This window comes from Prionailurus viverrinus, chromosome E1 (genome assembly GCF_022837055.1).
Source record: "Prionailurus viverrinus isolate Anna chromosome E1, UM_Priviv_1.0, whole genome shotgun sequence".
Lineage (NCBI taxonomy): Eukaryota > Metazoa > Chordata > Mammalia > Carnivora > Felidae > Prionailurus > Prionailurus viverrinus.
In genome coordinates this window covers 37,528,092-37,549,129 of record NC_062574.1, presented here as the reverse complement: position 1 = coordinate 37,549,129, position 21,038 = coordinate 37,528,092, and the positions used below count along the sequence as shown (strand labels likewise).

The 21,038-nt window shown below is 36.6% G+C and overlaps 1 protein-coding gene and 1 non-coding gene across 9 annotated transcripts in view; one reads left to right on the top strand and one right to left on the bottom strand.

Moving 5' to 3' along the window:
- TANC2 (tetratricopeptide repeat, ankyrin repeat and coiled-coil containing 2) overlaps positions 1–21,038 on the bottom strand; it is a 376,040-nt gene that overhangs the window by 183,852 nt on the left and 171,150 nt on the right. The window lies entirely within an intron of this gene.
- LOC125152305 (U6 spliceosomal RNA) lies at positions 10,478–10,588 on the top strand. The gene has a single exon (XR_007147153.1). It is a non-coding gene; the product is annotated as a U6 spliceosomal RNA (small nuclear RNA).

Sequence of the window (21,038 nt, the reverse complement as noted above, 5' to 3'; positions counted from 1 at the left end):
ATAAGAATTATGAGGTGGAGTCAAGGGATTAAAGCAGGATCCTAGAGATCTGTGAAGCTCAATGCCAGGGTGACATCTCGATTTTCCCTTCTCAGGAATTCCAACTGAGGTTACCTTTACAGCTCATAGACGGCATTTGATTCTTCTTTCCTACCTACATACCTATTGTCATCCATGGGATACTATACATGTGTAATAATGACTTTACATGATTTTTTAAGGTAGATTATAATGTTGCTCTCATCCAAATTATAAAAAAGCTAGTGCTATCTCTAAGTTACTCAAACATAGGAGGTACAATATAGGTATGACACATTGTCCATAGTCTTAATACTACTCAGTGGAGAACATAAAAGGTCAGGTTGGAAGACTGGACACAATATTTTGCTCAGAAGCCTAGAATTTTAATATATTTCATCATAAAAAAATGACATATAAGATGAATTCAGCTGGGTACACAAATTCTGTGTCAAAAGGGTTTACCAGATAGTTTTTAAAAAAGTGGCTGAAATGAGATGGGTAGGAGGATTCTAAAACCAAACCAGGTATTCTACTGTGACAGAACATGGTAGTATAGTAGTGAGGGGTTGGGTAGCATAGGAGTTAAGGTCTGGGCCCTAAAACCAGAAAGCTTAAGTTGGATTCCATCTCTTCTACTTTTTCCTAGCTGAGAATGTTTCTCTAAGTTTCCTATCAGTTATTTGGACTTAATAACATTACCTACATGTACCATGGGGGAATTGTAAGGAGTATACTAATTAATTGAAATAAATGCTCATGGGGCACTTTGGTGGCTCAGTCACTTAAGTATTTGACTCCTGATTTCGGCTCAGGTCATGATCACACGGTTCGTGAGTTTGAGCCCCAAGCTGGGCTCTGCAGAGAGCGCAGAGAAAAAAAAAATTTTAATTAAATAAAATGCTCAGAACAATGTGAGCACATAATAAATCCTCTGTAAATGCTAGCTGTTTTTGCTGTTGTCATCATCACCACCATCACACATTCAGCATGATTTGGAAAGTCTGAATTGCGTGTGTATTGGGAGGGGGGTTAAAACAAAGACCTCTAAGGTGTCATAGGGGAATGACAAGAACAGTGATATCACCAACTTTTTTTTTTAATTGAGAAGGAAATAATATTGAAGAAAACATGTTATAACTTAGAAGGTGGCAGACTACCCAAACCAAAAAGGCTTTGGTTAGACAATGAGAAGTACGTGTGTAAAAAAAAAAGAAAATTACATAGTATGATTTATATCACTGGTTCTCAAAATGTGACCGGCAGCAGAGCATTATTTGGGAATTTGTTAAAAATGGAAATGATCGGACCCCACCTCAGATCAGCTGAATCAGAAACTGCGGAAGTTGGGGCCCAGCACTCTGTGTTTAGCTAGCCCTCCAATGATTCTGATACACGCTAAAGTTTGTGAATACGGATTAAAGAAAAGTATCCATAAATACCTCATCATAGCAGATCAGTAAAGGGGCTTTCCTAAGAAAAAAGCTGTAATAAGATATAAATCTAGGCCTCATCTCTAGGAGTATTAATGTATATGGTACAAGTTAAGGTTTTGTATTTTTTTTTCCAGTCACTATTTTAGCAGTATAACTGTTGTGTTATGTTTTGTTTATTTTTTAAAGAGTCCCAAGTTATAAGTATCATCATGTGGGGCCTATTTTGGAGAGGGAGAGCAGTATTTTCTATACTAATTCTCCCAAGATCCCTTGGGGAGGAGACAAAGGGGTGGGCAATAAACACAATCAGATATATCACACAGGAGTGTTAATGGTGAAAGAGAAAAATCTGCCTCTGTTGGTGCCTCTGTAAACTGGAACGTTGTAGACAATGTTGCAGCACACCTAATCCAAGCAGGTATAAAGGCATTAAAATAAGGATTTTAAGTAACTGAATAACTACTAAAGTATTTGTCTTAGATGAAGTTTTCAAAGCAGATGGGAATTTTTAGGAAGGAACTGGCACCAGACTCAAATAGTTATGGGAGATAGGTCTGCAGGGAGACCAAATCAAAGCCAGGATCAGGAAAATGAGAACTGAAGGATACATTTAAGATGAGAACAAACATAAAGTACCAAGAAACTGTTTCCACAAAGTTGGTTTTACGATAAAAAGCATATTCAGTAAAATTAATCTAAGACAAATTAATTGTCAAATGTGAGAGCACAGCAAAAAGATTATAGCTATAAGGGAGAAAAAGAAATACAAGGCATCAAGTCAGAGAGGAATAAGTAAAATTATCTCTGTTTGCAGATGACATTCCTTAAATGAAGATGAAGATTCTACAATAAAACTGAGAATAAAACAAACTGAGCAAAATTGCAAGGTCAATACATAAAAATATACTAACGATGAGCAATCCCAGAATGAAATTAAGAAAACAATTTAAAATAGCAACAAAAAGAATACTTAGGAATAAACTTAATCAAGGAAGCTTAAGACTTGTACACTGAAAAACTACAAACTGTTGCTGAAATTAAAGCCACACATAAAGGGAAAGACATTTCTTGTTCATGGATTCAAAGACGAGTACTGTCAAAATGGCAATACTTCTCAAAGTGATCTATAGATTCAACGCAATCCTAATAAAAGTCCCAATGACATTTTTTGCAGAAATAGAAAAATTCATACTAAAATTCATATAGAATCTCCAGGAAACCTGAACAGCCAACCCAATCTTAAAAAGAACAAAGTTGGAGGTCTTATACCTCATTACTTCAAAATTTACTATAAAGCGTACTATCATCAAAACGTGTGGTACTGTGCCATAAAGACAGAAATAAACCTTGTGGTCAAATGATTTTACAAAGATACCAAGACCATTTTATGGGGAAAGGATAGTCTTTTCAATAAATGGTTTTGGGAAACTGGGTATTTACATGCAAAAGGATTAAGTTGGATCCATATCTACCCCCTATTAAAAAATTAACTCAAAATGGATCAAATACCTAAATGTAAGAATTAAAATTCTAAAACTCTTAGAGGAAAACACAGGAGTAAAATGTTTGAACTGTAGAACTATTAAGGAAGTTAGAGAAAAACAGTGGAAAATTGACCTGGAAAGGGAAAACTGTATTTCAAACAGTTTTTAACAAAGCTTTCACAGGCAGAATCTTACATGAATGTTTGTAACATTTTAGCTCCTAAACATTTATTAGAAAATAAACCTTTAGGTACCATGAATTTCCTGAAGTGGAAGCCTGGGGCGGGGAGAGAAGAAGGAGAGATACTATTTGTGACACTGTTTATTTCCTCCTCCTTAACCCCCACTCAAAGCTGGGTTTAATTAATTACTGTTCATGATTGTGCTTAAATGACAGAAGCAACACCTTGAAGAAAAGAGGATGCCAAATTTTAGGATGCTAAAATTTATATAACAGTTTATTTTATACTTTTATTCACATTTTTACCTAAACTCATTCAAATTTCATGATTTTTCTATGAGGAAAACATTAACTCTGTTGTAGATGGGAAAATAGAAACCACAAGATCTCTTACCCAAGATCACAGTATTTAAGTGGTAGATTACAAAACCATATCCAGGTCTTTTGATTTAGAATTTTATAGTTTCATTAACAATATTGTTCTTCAAGGTATGGAACTCATTTTAGCGGAAGATTATTTTAAATGATCTATAAAATTGGCAGTAAATAGCAGTGAATTACACAGTATGGTGGGCTGTCCTAGTGCCTACCAACATCCTAGTTTCTATTCTCTTCTAGGCACAGAGGTGACTGCAATTGCCAGCTCTTGTGAAGTTTAGGACTATGTGACTGGTTCTGGCTTATGAAATGAGAACACAGGTGACATACATAGGCCCTGCATGATATAGTCTGTCTCCTCCTCTGACATAAAAATCAGAGAAGTCTTCTGTTGAGATGGTACAGATACAAGATTGAAGCAGCTTGAATTGCTGGGTCACTATATAAAGAACAGCTGTCCTGGAGAGTTGCCCAGGCTTGCTGGGTAAACTAGAAATAGACTTTCATTGTGTTAAATACTGAGATTTTTAAGGGTGATGTTATGACAGCACTGTCTAGCTTATTCTGACTAATGAAATAGTGATAATGTTATTCCTTTTTTCAATTATGTTTCCATCCTTCTAAATAGGTCCAGAAGAAAATTTTAATACACTAATACTAGCTAATCCTCCTTGTTTTGGTTTTTTTTTCTTCTTTTTTTTTTTTTTTTTTTTTTTTTAAGTAGCCACCACAGCCAGCATAGAGCCCAGCATAGGGCTTGAACTCATGCCTCTGAGATCAAGACGTGAGCTCAAATCAAGAGTCAGATGGTTAATTGACTGAGCCACCCATGTGCCCCAGCTAATTCCCCTTTTTAAGAAGGAGGGAAAAGATTTCAGTATCAGTGCCGTTTGTAGGTAAAGTGTTTAGCTAGAATTAATGTTCTGGTTAATATTATAATTACAGCATGTGATACTGACTTTCCAGTTTGACTAATAATATATAGTTTCTTTTAAAGTAAGTTTATCTAAATAAAAGCATGGAGTTCAAAAATATTAGGTAAAAAAGTCTGGTTGTAAGTATGGCAAAAATCATGAAGAAACTATGCCAATGAATAAAACTTGAGAAACATGCACTGTACTAAACTGCATCTCAACTGGGTAACTAATTTAAGTCTCTATTTTCCTTCCATTCTGTGTTGAGATGGGAGTGGTATATAATCACACTATAAATGCAGTTGCATTTAAATTGGTATCCAATATGAAGGAATAGAGCTGATGAAATATTTTTAGGTAATAAGCACAAGTTACTTCAGTCATAATTGAGATATTGGTTAGACATTAAAGATAATAAAAGACTCAGGAGATAACCGTTATAAATGGTGAAAATAAGCTAAAAAAAGACTTCTCATATGAATAGATTTATGGTCATTTGGGTAATCTAGTTATTTGATTAGATAATCAGAGCAGTCTCCTCTTAACATTTTTTTTTTTTTTTTGCCATCTTTTCAGGAGGGCCAATCCAGTTCTATATACTTGTAACAGCCACTGATGGCATGGTCAGAAGTCAAAAGTGGGGAAAAGGCCTTCCTCAGCTGCCACTAAGGTGCTCAATCCTTTGAGGAAGCTAAGGCCAAGGTGAAGTTAGGACCTCACTTCAACGAGCAACTAGCACCATGCCTGACAGCATCCGCCCATCATTTGCTTGCACCATGGCCTCTGCCTTGGGAGCTCACCTGCATCTACTTGGCCCTCATCCTGCATGACGATGAGGTGAAGGTCAGGGATGGTAGTAAGATCAAGGCCCTCATTAAAACAGCTGGTGTAAAGGTTGAACCTTTCTGGCCAGGCTTTTTTACAAACTCCCCGGTCAACATCAACACTGGGAGCCTCATCTGCACCAGCAGGAGGTCCTGTCCCCTCCACCACAGCTGCCCTAGCTGAGAAGATGAAAAGTGAAAGTGAAGAAAGAAGAATCTGAGGAGTCTGATGATGACGTGCGCTTTGGTCTTTTTGACTAATCCCTCCTTTGTAACATATTCAATAAAAAGCTAAACTAAAAAAAAAAAAAAAAAAAAGAAGGTGGGGAAAAAGGCACAGAGCTCATCAGTTATACATAGTACACAACCTTCAAAGAACCTACGTGCAGGGTATTGTGGTATCCTTAAACAAGTGTGGTATGTCAATACAGAAAAGCTTTATTACTCTGTTAAATTGACAGTAAATCAAGAGGTCGTGCTTACATGTGATGGGTGCTTAGTGGGTTCTAACAGTCATAGTTTCTAAATTGTGTACCACACTTCCAAGTACGTGAAGGGTGTCTCATCATGCTCATTCATCAAACATGGCGCAGAAAGAAAACCTTGAACAACATTTGCCCCTGATTATTTAGAAAAAAGAAAAGGAAAGGTGGAAAAGATGGAGAAGGGGAGAAAGTATTTTATTTCAGGGAGATGGAAGAAAGGATACAGATTGATAGGGAGATCGAGATAGGATCTAAGAGTATATAGATTAAAGCAGCCCTTCCAATGGTTCAAGCACAAGAGCCAGCAACAGAACCAAAAGGAAGAGAGCAGTGTTTTCGTCTTAACGAACTGGTGTACACAACACACTGGTTGAGAAAGACCCAAGTCTCTCAACTCACTTACGTATTTGTAAAAACCGTCCTCTCCCATACATACATCACACAGTCACAGTACAATCATGTTTCCTCCTTATACAGGGTAGGCCAAGAACTAAAATCTCAGTGGCTTAATACAACACGATAGAGTTCTCACTCAATATGGGTGTTCTGTAGGAAGCTTCTTATCCTAAGATAAGCCTCAAGTTTTCTTGTGGGTTCTCCACATCAAGCTAAAAACCAGAGGTCAGAGGTCAAAGGGGGGAAGAATTGCATATGTGAAGGTTTTATAGCCAGCTGGAATTTGTATACATTATTTATATTCTTAGTGTTCAAAATTCAGTCACATAACACACCTACCTGCACAAAAGGCTGGGCTATATAGTTTACTTGTGTGCGGAGGAAAGGGAATAAATTTTGGTGAAAACATATTATTCTTTGCTATATTCTACATCATAGCTTGGAAATTCATGAAAGATACAGAACTAATGAACAAAGCAGCAAATTCTGTGTAAATTTAGCCTTCTTTCTTTTAAATAAGCTGAACATACGTCGCCAAAAGTTAGCCTAAATCTATATATTTTTTTCATTCAAATATAATGCTTTAGATTATAGTGCCTAGAATACTGTCTGCATATGGTAGCTGGTTAATAATTATTTGCTAAATGAACAGTATACAGTAGAAAATCAAAGCAAAGGTAAGCATTACAAATAAGAGTTTTAATAAAACAAATGATTTTAAAAGTGAGTTCTAAAAAGCACTCATGGATATTATGTTAATCACACTATAAATCACCTGAAAGACTCAGACTTTCATAAAACAAACATACAAATCATCATCATTATAATCACACTATAATCATTTAATTTCTAGCTTTAATGACTGGTTTATTTTCCATAAAAAATATTCAACAAACTATGTTGAGAATATAGTTGTGTTAAAAGGGAAACACTAGAAGACACTTAGGCTGTGTACAAGCTCTTCCACATTCAGGGATATTTGAAGGATGCATTAACAGAGGAAGTCAATGTCAGGAAGGCTACGCAGCTGCTTTTTTTTTTCTATGTTCAACTCAGTATTAAGTTAACAATTCAAAAGGACCCTTCTGCAGAATTTTGTAGTTCCCTTCCTGCTAGCTTCCTATTCTTCAGTACTCTGTAAATTTCAGTTCCCTTGGCTTCCCAAATTTCTGATCTGTTTCCTCAGGTCAGTAAGACTATCATTCTCTGTTTGAGTTATCCCATTTAGGATAAAAGCCAGGGTTCACCTAGTCCCCTCCACCTTCCTTTCGGGGATCACATTATCATACTGTCAACTGTCCAGTGCCTGAAAACAGCTTTTTCTAGTGGGAGGGCAAGTCCAGGACTGGTTACACCATCACAGGGGGAAGAAGAAGTATCTCATGCTGTTTTAATTTGCATTTTCCAGATGTTTATCATTCACGATGTGGCTAACAAAAGGCAGAACCTTTGTCTGTCTCATGTATGGCTGTGGTCTTAGTAATGCTTACAGTAGTGCAGGGCACAGAGCAAATACTATTATTTGTTAAATGACTTAACTAGTTATGTTTATCCATATACTTTGGAGGTACACATGATATGTGTCCTTCATCCATTTAATGCTGAAGACCTAAGAAAATAGGTGATTCTAAGCTGTATCCAAGGTAACTCAAGAGTACGTCTGAACCTCCCATCTAATTTCTATTTTTATGCAACTATGTTGTGCTACACAAAGGATATACTAGACACATTGATATACAGACAGACCATACAAGCAATAAATATGGAGACAACATGGTGCTCCAAAGAAATGGTTACTCCAAAAATGATCACGACAACTTTTAGGACATTACTATAAGACATACTTCAACCAATTTTGAATAAATTAAATAGAAATTCTCATTTCAAGAAGAAATTGGGATTTAAGTCTTCGTTTACCCATACACATGATTAGAAAAAGGCAAATGACTGTACCTTACAACTCATGGTGTAAACATTATCTATTTCAGTGAATGGCAAACTCAAGGTATATGTGATAAAATAAGGCAATATGGATGTCAATTACCTATTTTAATATTTAGTAATATTGTATTTTGCATATACAAATCAACAATTTGAGTTCAGAAAAGCCTTTTAAATATGCTAACACAGGGGCACCTAGGTGGCTCAGTCGGTTAAGCGTCTGACTTTGGCTCAGGTCACGATCTCACAGTCTGTGAGTTCGAGCCCTGCATCGAGCTCTGTGCTGACAACTCAGGGCCTGGAGTCTGCTTCAGATTCTGTGTCTCCTTCTGTCTCTGCCCCTCCCCAGCTTGCATTCTGTCTCTCTTTCTCTCAAAAATAAATAAGCATTTAAAAATAAATAAATATGCCAACACAACACTCAAATATCAGTGATACCAGATTTCATTTCTATAAATCTGAAGAAGCACTAGGTTTTTGATAATATAAAAAGGAGTTCCAAATTTCAAAATTTTGCTATGCTGGCTTATGCGTGATTACTGGTTTACTGATATAAGCAATTCTATAAATTTTTCAGGCAAACTTCTGAATTTTTTTTAAGTTTATTTATGTAAGTAATCTCTATACCCAACATGAGGCTCGAACTCACAACCCCGAGATTAAGAGCTGCATGCTCTACTAAGCCTGCCAAGTGCCCCACAACCTCTGAATTTTAAAGTAGTTATGGAATATAACTATATTTAAATTTAAAATATTACACAAACATGTTTTATCATAGGAAAATTGGAAAATACAAGAAACAAAAATAATGCAGCCAAAAATTATCAGAATCCTACTTCTGTTCAAGTTTCAAAGCAGTATGGCCTTTCTGATTATTTTATTTTATATAAAATATTAATGCTAACAAAAAACAGCTAAAAATGACTAATGACTTCTTTTTTTTAGTGTTTATTTATTTTTGACAGAGAGAGAGAGAGAGAGAGAGAGAGAGAGAGAGAGAGGCAGAGCATGAGCAGGGGAGGGGGCAGAGAGAGACAGAGACACAGGATCCAAAGCAGGCTCCAGGCTCTGAGCTGTCAGCACAGAGCCTGATATGGGGCTTAAACCCACCAGCCGCGAGTTCATGACCCAAGCCAAAGTCAGATGTTTAACCCAATGAACCGCCCAGGAGCCCCTGACTTCTCTTTTTAAAATATGGCCTTCAAGGGGCGCCTGGGTAGCTCAGTCCCTTAAGCATCCACAACTTGATTTTGGTTCAGGTAATGATCTCACAGTTTCGTGGGTTCAATCAAGCCCAGCGTTGGGCTCTACACTGGTGGCAAAGAATCTGCTTGGGATTCTCCCTCTCTTTCTGCCCCTCCCCAGTTCATGCTCTGTCTCTCTTAAAATAAGTAAATAAATAATTAATTTTAAGAAAATAAAATAAAATATGGCCTTTGAAGGGATACTTAGATCCTAAGAGTGGCAAGTGAACTCACTGAGCAACATTTTACATGAACAGAGAAAGTATGATGCCTGAGAACAGCAGCATCACTAACATGAATCTGAATGTTAGCCACAGTTTTTCCCTTGTTAAATGACTCTCCTCTCCTAAAAAATGTAAAAGGTAACTAAAAATATACATATTTATATATGCAATTTATGCAATAACAGAGCAGACATGTGGTAGGACTATAAGGTATGAGGTTAGATGTAAATATTCTAAAAATTCGTAGATATGCCCTTATCTCTTCTAAATTAGAGGAAAAAATATTTTTTCTTTAGTATCTTTGAGACAGAAATATTACATCTATAATTCATATCTTTTTACCTACGTCTATGAGAAAGTAGGGGGAAAGAAACAGTAGGATAAAGAAAAGAACACAGTGATTAAAAGAGGTCTTTCAAGTGAGACTCGCATCACACTACCTATATTATGTGGTCTTGAACAAATTATTCAACTTTTCCAAGCTTGGATTCTGCATCTTTTTTTTTTAATTTTAATTTTAATTTTATTTATTTTAAAATAGGCTTCATATCCAGTGCAGAGCCCAATGCAGGGCTTGAACTCATGATCCTGAGGTGAAGACTTGAGCTGAGAGATCAAGAGTCGGATGCTTAACTGACTGAGTCACCCAGGGGCCCCAGATTCTGCATCTTTAAAGTGTGGGCCACAGTCTCTTAGGAGTTGTTATGAGGATTACATTTATATTTATTTTTTTAATTCATGTATTTTGAGAGAGAAAGAGAGTGAATATGAGTGGGGGAGGGGCAGAGAGAGAGAATCCCAAGCAGGCTCTGCTAGGTCAATGCAGAGCCCCACGCAGGGCTCAATCTCATGGTTTCGTGAAGTCATGACCTGAGCTGAAATCAGGAGTCAGATGCTTAACCGACTGAGCCTCCCAGGTGCCCTGAGGATTACATTTAAAGAGTAATGTGTAGTGCTCGCTTTGCCAGCACATATATTAAAAACTTGGAACCATACAGAGAAGATTAGGATGTGGCCCCTGTGCAAGGATGATACGCAAATTTGCGAAACATTACATAAAAAAAAATAAAAGAGTAATGTGTATATAAGGCTAAAATGGAAGATATTAATATTTATTATCCTTTAGAAATAGGCAGCTGAAGCATATTTATGCTTCAGGCAGCTGAAGCATTATTATCCTTTAGAAATAGGCAGCTGAAGCGACTCAAGGACATAGACTGAGCTATCCCTGGAGATGAAACTAAAATATGGATCTTAGACTCATGGATCAACCACAATGCACACAACAGACCTTTGAACATCTCTAAACTAAGTGGTCTGTGCAATCATAATGGTAACATGCCACTTAACTCTCAAGGATATTGTAAAGATTTAAATGAACTCATCTTTGTAACACAATGAGCATAGTGCCTTGCTCACAGAATGTGCTCACTACTAGATGATGATGTGGTTATTAGTATATGATGATGATGGTGATGATGTGATAGGCAATGGAGGAACATGCAGATGTACAAAGTGAATTTCAAGATGCTGACCAGAATGTTCGGCATCTAGAGGCAGTGATTTATGACATCAAACTTCAAGAAGTAATCTACTCATGTTTCTTGCCTCAGTTCTGTCTCCTTATCTCCCTGCACCCAAAAGGATAGCTCTTATTTAACAGATGAAGTTACTCTCTTTAGTGGAATATGTATTATCCCAAGAGTACTAGTACAGTTCCTCCTGTATGTATGATGTTGAAAGGTACAGTAAGTTGAAGAAGTGCTTATAGTATGAGAAACCTAGTGGTTAGTTTCTGAATGTTTTACAAACTGAGTTAAAAGTATGTTGTATGACATTGGCTCCAAGATTCTGGTTTAATTTTCAAGTTTAAATTCTGTTATCCTCTATTATTTTTGTCTACCAGATTCTAAGCTCCTTGAAGACAAGGACTATAGAATAGTCATCTCAGAGATGCCAGGGTGGCTCATTCAGTTGGGCAATGGATTCTTTGGTTTCAGCTCAGACCATGATCTCACGGTTTGTGAGTTTGAGTCCATGTCAGGCTCTGCACTGGCAGTGTGGAGCCGCTTAAGAGTCTTTCTCTCTCCACTCCTCCCCTGCTCGCTTTCTCTCTCTCTCAAAATAAATAAATAAACATTAAAAAAAGAATAATAATCTGAGAACAGTGTTTTGAGAATGACATATAATGATGTTTTCCATTTTGCACCAGTTTTCAATGATGGCTGAAAACATGCTGATTAGGTACAATAACATAAACTTCCTTGAGAAAAAATAGTTTCACATACACTTAAGAACTGACAGGAAAAATAAACTTCGATACTAAGAATGTAAATAATGGTTAACCATCATTTACTGATGGTGTGGATTTCTCCAAGGCAGACCCAAAAGGTGTTGAAAAAGAAAAGTTGGGGCACCTGGGTGGCTCAGTTGGTATAAACATCCAACTTTTGATTTCGGCTCAGGTCATGATCTCACGATTCGTGTGTTTGAGCCCTGCATCGGGTTCTGTGAAGCCCATTTAGGATTCCCTCTCTCCCTCTCTCTCTGCCCCTCCCCTGTTCATGGGTGCACTCTCTCCCTCAAAATAAATAAATGGAAACTTAAAACAAAGAAAGAAAGAAAAGTTAACAATTGAGTAGGGAAATTAAAATCTTTTTTTTTTCTTTTTCAAAACTTCACTAAACTGTAAAAGATCCTAAGTAGTCAAAGTGGGAGGCAGAAAACTGCTAAGATCTGCATAAACATAAAAATTATGCAGACTTCAATGAAATCCTACAAGGGCAGATTAACAAAAACTTAAGTCTCTGTCCCATGAGCAAAAAGGACTAGGAGACACTTTCAGACCTCAAGTGTGAAGACCCAACAGCTTTCTGGCTTGTTTTTGGAATGTGCAGTTGCTGCTACTGTTACAATAAAGAACTCACAACAGAGAACACTTCACCACCCACTCACCACCCACCAGCCATGGGTAAAGAAACAGCATTCATCCAACCTGAGAATATCTCTCAGTAAGTCTCAGTCTCTGTAACAGGGTAAGTTGCTTTTTTCATCTCTCAGAAACCTTGAGGTCATCTGGTCATACACAAGAAGCTGTATGGAAAGATGAGTTGCTTAGTCTGATGGAAAGTAAATCATGGGTTAACTGGAGGACAGAACTATCACACCACCAGGCAGGTCACTGAGTTAGAGATCAAAGCAGAAATTTTTATTCTGACTTCCCTTAATACAAAAAGAAATAAACTGTTTGCATTACTTTTTGGTTGCACGTAAGAAGGTTATCTATAAATATGCAAAAGTAGACACTGACTTAGTTTAGAGGTCTTTCTTTTCTTAGGGGTTTTATAAGTCTCCTCCCACTCCTGGTTTTTAAACTAATAAAACATATTGTTCTATTCACCACATTACTTTAAGATTTGAAAAAAAAAAAAGGCTGGCAGTTAGATGGAGGCAGAAGCAGTGTTGCTTAAGAGTCTATCCATTTTCCATACAATTTCTGTCATGTTAATAATGCACCTCACTGGATGTGTAGAAAAGAGAAAGCAGAATAACATATAAGCATGGAAGAACAAGTGTAAGGAAAAGAACACTAAAGTCAGTTTTTATAGAATTTCGTCCTAAAGCTAAATGTCAGCTCCCCAATGGATAATATTTCTATGATTAGAAACAAATAACTTGGGAAACTTTCAATATTGTGGAAGACAAAAATCTCAAAATCCTACCAGGGAGGTTCTGCTTCTGTATACCCAAGTAAGCTTCTGCTAGATGGGCCCTCTCACAGATTGACTTTAAATTCTGGACAACATACAAAAAGCAACTATCTCAAGGCCCTGGAGATTAAACATAATACAGTCTGGAAGAGAGCTAACAACTGCAAAAAACAAAAAACAAAACAAACAAAAACACAGATTTGGATGAGTTTCTCTTTAAAAAATTATTTTTATTTTTTAGCTTCTGGGTTAAAAAGAGACCACAGCACTGCATGGGGTCAATAAAACTCCACTAGAAAACCGTTTTTCTACTCTAAAGTATCAAAAGACAGAGCTTGTAGGAATAGCAGTCACTGAAAAGTTAGGGGAAGAGGATTTCCAGAAAAAAGAGAGAGAGAAAGAGAGAGAGAGAGTGCACGCTATAAGGAGGCAGCCAAAATTCTGTGTGTAAACTCTGCTCAAACCTCGGGCTAATTGCTGAACCATGCATTGTATGGGACAGACTGGCTAAGAATAAAACAATTGAACTGAGCTCAACTGATGCCCAAAAGATAGAGTTTTCCATTAAATCAAACCAAGTTAATTGCTTGCTAAAAGAAAAAAAATTAGTGATGCTCTTTGAAGGAATATGACAAAATCCAGAGTATCTACTAAATGAAATGTTTAGGACACAGAATTACTCATCACATGAAGAACCCGGAAAATAGGACCCATTATCAAGTGAAAAGATGGAGACCAACCCTGCAATACTCTAGATACTGTAATCAGCAGACAAGAAATTTAAAGCAGCTATTATAATGATTTTCAGAGAAGTAAAGGAATATATAATCTTAATTAAAAAAAGGCAAGAAAATCTCTGATTTTACAGAAACTGTAAAAAAGAACCAAATGCAAATTCTAGAACTGAATAACATAATAGCTAAAATTAAAAGTCACAGAATAGGTCTAACAGTATTTAAATGTTTAAATATGACAATTTAAATGACAGTAAATAGAATGTACATATATGTATGTATACACACACACACACACACACACACACAGTATATAGTAAATTGAAAAGTTTAAAATGACAGAAGAGTCAGTGAATTTGAAGATAAATGAATGAAAATTACCCAATCTGAAGACCACAGAGAACAAGGATTAAACACAAAAACCAAAACTGGGGCACCTGGGTGGCTCAGTAGGTTAAGCAACTGACTTTGGCTCAGGTCATGATCTCGCAGTTTGTGAGTTTGAGCCTCATATTGGGCTCTGTGCCTACAGCGCAGAGCCTGGAGCCTGCTTCAGATTCTGTGTTTTCCTCTCTCTCTGCCCCTCTCCTGCTCACATTCTATTTCTCTATCTCTCAAAAATAAACATTAAAAAATATTTAAAATAAAATAAAAACAAAAACAAAACAAACAAAAAACACCTCAGGACCTGTGAGGTGATATCCAAAGGTTTAACATATATGTAATTAGAGTCTCAGAAGAAGAGAGAACAAGGCAGATAAAATTTTCCAAGAAATATTGGCTAAATATCTCATATCTGTAAAGGACAGAAAGTTTCATAATCGAGGAATCCAGGATAAACAGAACAGAAACAAATTAGGCTCATCGTACTCAAACTGCTAAAAACCAAAGAAAAAGAGAAAATCTTGAAACCAGCCCGAGATAAGCAAGATAGGTAGGGCAGGGGTGTTAACATACTCTTACAAAGTGGAAATCAAGTAGTGCCTTATACCTAATGGAACACGACATATAGAAATAGGGATGGCTGGGTGGCTCAGTCGGTTAAGCATCCAACTTTGACTCAGGTCATAATCTCACATTCATGAGTTTGAGCCCCGCATCAGGCTCACTGCTATCAGCACAGAACCCACTTCGGATCCTCTGTCTCCCTCTCTCTCTGCTCCTCCCCCACTTGTGCTCTCTGTCTCCCAACATACATTAAAAAAAAGAAATACAGAAGTAAACAATAAACCATTTATGGCTATAACCAATAAAATAAAAAACAGAGACACAGTTATGTTGGGAGGAAAGGCGGAAGCAGTGCAAATAAAGTTACTGTTTCATTAGATGTTTTAAAACTAATCAGTAAATGTCAGCAGAAGCATGGTAATCTAAAGACATGGTGTTAACTACCAAAAGAAATAGCCAAAAGTGTTTAAGTGACTGTCCCCTAGAGGAGTGGAATTAGCAATGAGAAAGGGTAAGGCTAGGGACTATAGCTTTTCATTTTAAGCCTTTCTGTACACTTTGACTTTTCATTAAAACACACACACACAAACCTATTAGAGAGCAAATGCTTCTCCCATTAGAAAAATTTTAAACCATTAAGTATTTATTGGGTAACTATTTTTTTTACGTTTTTAAAGTTTACATATTTATTTTGAAAGAGAGACAGGGGAGGGGCAGAGAGAAAGGGACAAAGAGAATCCCAAGCAGGCTCCACACTGTCAGTGCAGAGCCCAAAGGGGGCTCAATCCCATGAACCACGAGATCATAACCTGAGCCAAAATCAAGAGTTGGACGCTCAAATAACGGAGCCACTCAGTCGGCCCTTGGCTAACTTTATTTTTACTTTTTTTTACAGAGAGAGAGAGAGAGATTGAGATAAAGAGAGAAAGAAAGAGAGCGTGAGCATGCCCATGAAAGCAGGGGAGGGGCAGAGGGACAGGGAGAGAGAAAACCTCAAGCAGGCTCCACGCCCAGCATGGAACCCAACTCAGGGCTCAATCTCAGGACCATGATATCATGACCTGAGCTGAAATCAAGAGGTGGATGCTTAACTACTGAGCCACCCAGACGGCTTTAACATGTAAGACATTATGACAGGCATCAAAACTGGCTTTTTCTCTTCCTCAAAACCTAGTCCTTAACCTGATCTATGCAGAGTTGTCAACAAGACAGCTGGATTTACTGGTTAATACTGGGAGCTCATAAAAGAGAGTTCTGAGTTCTTCACATCAGCATAAGATACTTCCAAGTCATGGGCATGTATTAGATCACCTAGAAGAAAGAATGGGCAGACAGATCTTCTAAAAGCACATTCTTCTCAAGTAACTAGACTTCCTTTCATGACTTATTGTTAGGTCTAGCCCTAGCCACCTGTTTATGCATATTTTGCCCCTATACTGTTTGGCTGAAGTAAATGGTTCATGCTGGGTTATTTTTCCAAAATACTACAAAGAAGAGTCCACCAAACCTCTCTCCTCCTGGGCAATAAGATATTGTAACTTAGGTTCTGAAATTCTGAATACTCCATGATTCCAAACTGCTGACTTTTCTACGTATTCATAAAACACAGCCAGTTTCTCTTCATATTATCATGTATTTTCTTTTTTCCCCCTCTTTTCTCACTAGCAATTTCTTAAGAATTTATTATGAATTGATGTAAATTTACAAATCTTTCTATAATACTTTCACAGTATTCAAAAGTTATCTTGAAGAGCCTCCAAGAACCAATTTTCCTGATTTCCCATTAATGCAAAATATCACAAAATTAAACTCTTCAATTTGGTATGTTTGGTAATTTAAAGAGGGACTAATGTTTATATTTTTTAAATGTTCTGGAGAAAAAGAATTTATTAATCAAGTTTATTATGTTAACCGTATTATGTGGAAATGCATAATTAATATATGATACAATCATTGACTTATACCATCTCAAAATTTGAAGGGTGAGTATCTAAGGATCCTCTCTATATCATAAGTCATATGGCTTGTGGGCCAAATCTGGCCATCTAACTTTTTATGATCCATGAATTAAGAATGGCTTTTAAATTTTTCAAGAAGTTATTTTAAGTGGTTGTATAAATACCTACATAATATTCTTGATTTTACCTGTTAGCCAACAAAGCCTAAATTATCTACATTGAGAAAAAGTTTGCTATTGTCATAAATGGTCAGTGCAGTATAGCTATTAATAATAAACATTACCAGGAAGTCAGTTTTATCTTATTCTCAAATAAGTAATAGAATTTTTATAAGCAACTTATAGTAACATTTTCATAGCACAATCTGTATTATCAGGTGTACTAAAGTCGAGTAAGTGTCCATTTAAAAATTATATTAATCTCAGGATAACTGAAAATAATACATAGGGCTCAAAGAGAATGAAAAAGAAAAATAAAGGTGTCACTTTTGACCAACAGTCATCAACCTCTTTAAGCTTTTAATGTTTGGTTCTCTTCCTTTCTTTGACACAAGAAAGAATAAAATCAGCTACAGCGATAACAGGTCGCCCTGTTCACTGAGAAAGAAGTGCCAAACTCTCAGCTTTAAGAGGCTTAATGGAGTCAAATGCTGGTGGTAAAGTCACCTAAGTCTCTGCTTTCCCCTATGGTAATAGTGATATGTCTCTTTGTTTCTTTTCTTATGGGAAGTCCAGTTACTCCCTACCAATTCTAAAGTAAAGCAGGCTCAAGTAATTAAGAACTTTGCAGTCCTTCGCTACAAGGCAAATCCATTTTACAGCCAAACTCTGGCCAAAGCGTACTTTGTTTGCCCCCTAAACTTTATACCCAGTCTGTTCAACTACAGAGAGAATAGCCAGGCAGCTTAATCTACGTAGTATAGCCATTTTGTTCTAGATAGAACACAAAGGTACCTACTGCCTACGGTTCCCCTTCCAATTGATATCAAAAGCAAGTAGTGTGTAATTCTATTTGAAACAAGCTGGTGAAAAATACCTTCCCAAGAAGCTGGCTTGTCTAGATAAGTCAATGTCAAACTGTAGCATGCATCAGAGTCACTTAGAGGGCTTGTTAAAGTGCAGATTGGTGGACTCCATCCTCAAGTTTCTGATACAGTAGTTTGGTGTGGGGCCCAAGAATCTGCACTTCCAAAATATCTCCAGGTGATGCTCTTGGTGCCAATCCACAGACCGTACTCTAAACTAGATGATCTCCAAAGTTCCTTCAAAATTTGAAAGCTGTGGAATAATGTCACAGAAACGTCTTGAAAATAAGTTGTTTACACTTGACTTGAACATCCATTAATACTGGATATTTGGATCAGTCCTGTGGTGAAAACCAATTCACACACAAATCCACACAACTGATGCACACAGAAAAAAACAATGAGAAATTTTCTCTGAAAAAGTAATGACAATGTGGTATTTGGTAAGAGATAAATGTTTAATCCTTCCCTTCCCTTTTTTTCATGAGGTGGAGAAGGGATTGTTCACAAAGAAAAACCAAAATATACACCCAGTCGACAGACGATCCTGATATTTTCCTTCTCCCCCAACAGCTTTTATGTTATGTATCTTCAACCATTATTGCCACAGACTTAGCAGCAATCTTTTTAGTCTAGATCTCTATTATGATCAATTTTAATCTGCACATTATGTAGCAGTAATTACATTCTTCTTGCTTTTAAACATTCTACTTTGTCAAATTGTGCTATGAGCTAAAAAAGCACAGTGGAGAATCAGTCTTATATTCCTACTGCTATAACACAACATATTCCTTAGCAGTTTGGTTAGAGCTGTTTTAAGTAAATTCTATTTAGTCACATTTCATGAAAAACCTCTCCTGGGATTTAATTTTTTTTTTTAATTTTTTTTTTTCAACATTTATTTATTTTTGGGACAGAGAGAGACAGAGCATGAACGGGGGAGGGGCAGAGAGAAAGGGAGACACAGAATCGGAAGCAGGCTCCAGGCTCTGAGCCATCAGCCCAGAGCCTGACGCGGGGCTCGAACTCACGGACCGCGAGATCATGACCTGGCTGAAGTCGGACGCCTAACGGACTGCGCCACCCAGGCGCCCCTCTCCTGGGATTTTAAATTCCAATCAGTATTTTGTGTCTTCTGATCTGCTCCATGTTTCTCAGCTTTAATTCCCTGAAGCTTACTCTTTGTTGATGCTGTCTAAATTGTAAACTTTGCTAAATTCATTTTCCCACAACTGTGAAGGAATAAAAAGTTAATCTGTTTTGTTTTTAGATTTCTAAAAAAGAAACTGATTATTAATTATTCATAGATTTTAGTGGAGTTTGTGCATCTCAGTGTAGGCTGCAGGGAGGTATATATATTACAACAAGTAGTTCTAAATTTGGAGTTTTAATACAATTTCAAATGTACTAAATCAGAGCTTCAAATTCTCAGGGAAGCCTCATGGCAAGAAAAAAAATATTTTGCTCTTTATAAATATATGTAGAATTGCTTGGTAATAATATCCACAATAAAACATTTTATTATTATATAGATTCAAATTATAAATTAGGTCAGGCCATGTCCCCCAAAATGTAAACAGTGAATTAATAGATTTATAAAGTAATTGTCAATACTGACTCCTTTTAAGACAGGAATTAAAAAACAGCGAACAAAAGATAATAAATCTTTTTATGGTGCTACCTAAATAAGAAAAATAAAATGGTTAAGATGAAAGAAACAACTGGGGCACCTGGGTAGTTCAGCTGGTTAAGCATCTGAATCTTGATTTCGGCTCAGGTCATGATATCACATTTTATGAGATAGAGCTCCTCACTGGGCTCTATGCTGACAGCACGGAGCCTGCTCGGGATTCTCTCTCTTTCTCTCTCTGCCCCTCCCCTGCTCTCTCTCTCTCAAAATAAATAAATAAACTTAAAAAAAAAAGATGAAACAAACAACCTAAATATTGAAGGAGAAATAGAAATAGCTTTCCTAATTGTATTTCCTATTTTATAACTGTGTAGACATATAACAGTATTACTATAAGGGAAATAGAAGGTGGTGACTATAATTTATTTTTTCGATTTAACTGCACTAATGACAACAGGCAGACACAAAGCTAACTCTCTTGTTCTTAGTTGTTATGTGTTTCTGTACATAGGTCTACCTCAGGTTTAGTAGCTTTATCACAGTTTTTATAAGAGTTTTCAAAATTACTCACATTATTAGTAATAAAGATCACTTAAAAGTTTGTAGGTCTGTGAGCATATACTAATGGCATAGCGTAGGTAATATTCCATGCTCACTATAGGCCACACAATGCTAAGCACTTGACATACATTGTTTGCTTATCCTCATAACTTTCTTATGAGGCAGTAACTCTTATTATGCACATTTTATGAACAATGAAACGGAAACTGGAAGAGTAGGAATAACTTGTAAAAAGTCCCACAGCTGATGAGTGGTAATGCTCGAAAATGAACTTTATATGTCTTACTACAAGGTCCAGGAATTTAACCACTTCTGTAAACTACCTTAGGTATGCACCTCGACCCCAAGGAACAGAGTACTCTTTTTACACGACTGTCTAGTTTGATAGAGGGCATTTAGGCTCAATGGATAGGGGTGACATGTTATAAACACAAATCCCCATTCACAATTAAATTTGGACCTAAGTTCTATACAGATTAAACCAGGCCTATTCCATACTAATCAATGGATTCTCTCAAATCCTATGATTCCTATGGATTCTCTTCTCAAAAAAGGACTATGGAAAAAACATGATGGTAATATACACTAGAAGTCTTCCTATCCTATACTGATAGCAACTAGTTAGCATGTGATCAGTTTAAAAACCTTTTGGAAGAAGTGGGGAAAGACAAAAAATGATATATGTATGAAACTCTTTAACTTAAAATATAAATGTACATTTATTCACCAAACTTCTGATATAAAGCCAAGGCCTTTCTGTTTGAATATGAATTCCAATTTGTCTTTCTGGATAAACTATTGTAAAATGTAGAGTCTATTCATTTTCTTTAAAAAAATTTTTTTTAATGTTTGTTTATTTTTGAGAGAGACAGAGACAAAACTTGAGCGGGGTAGGAGCAGAGAGAGAAGGAGACTCCCTGGAGCTGAAGCAGGCTCCAGGCTCCGAGC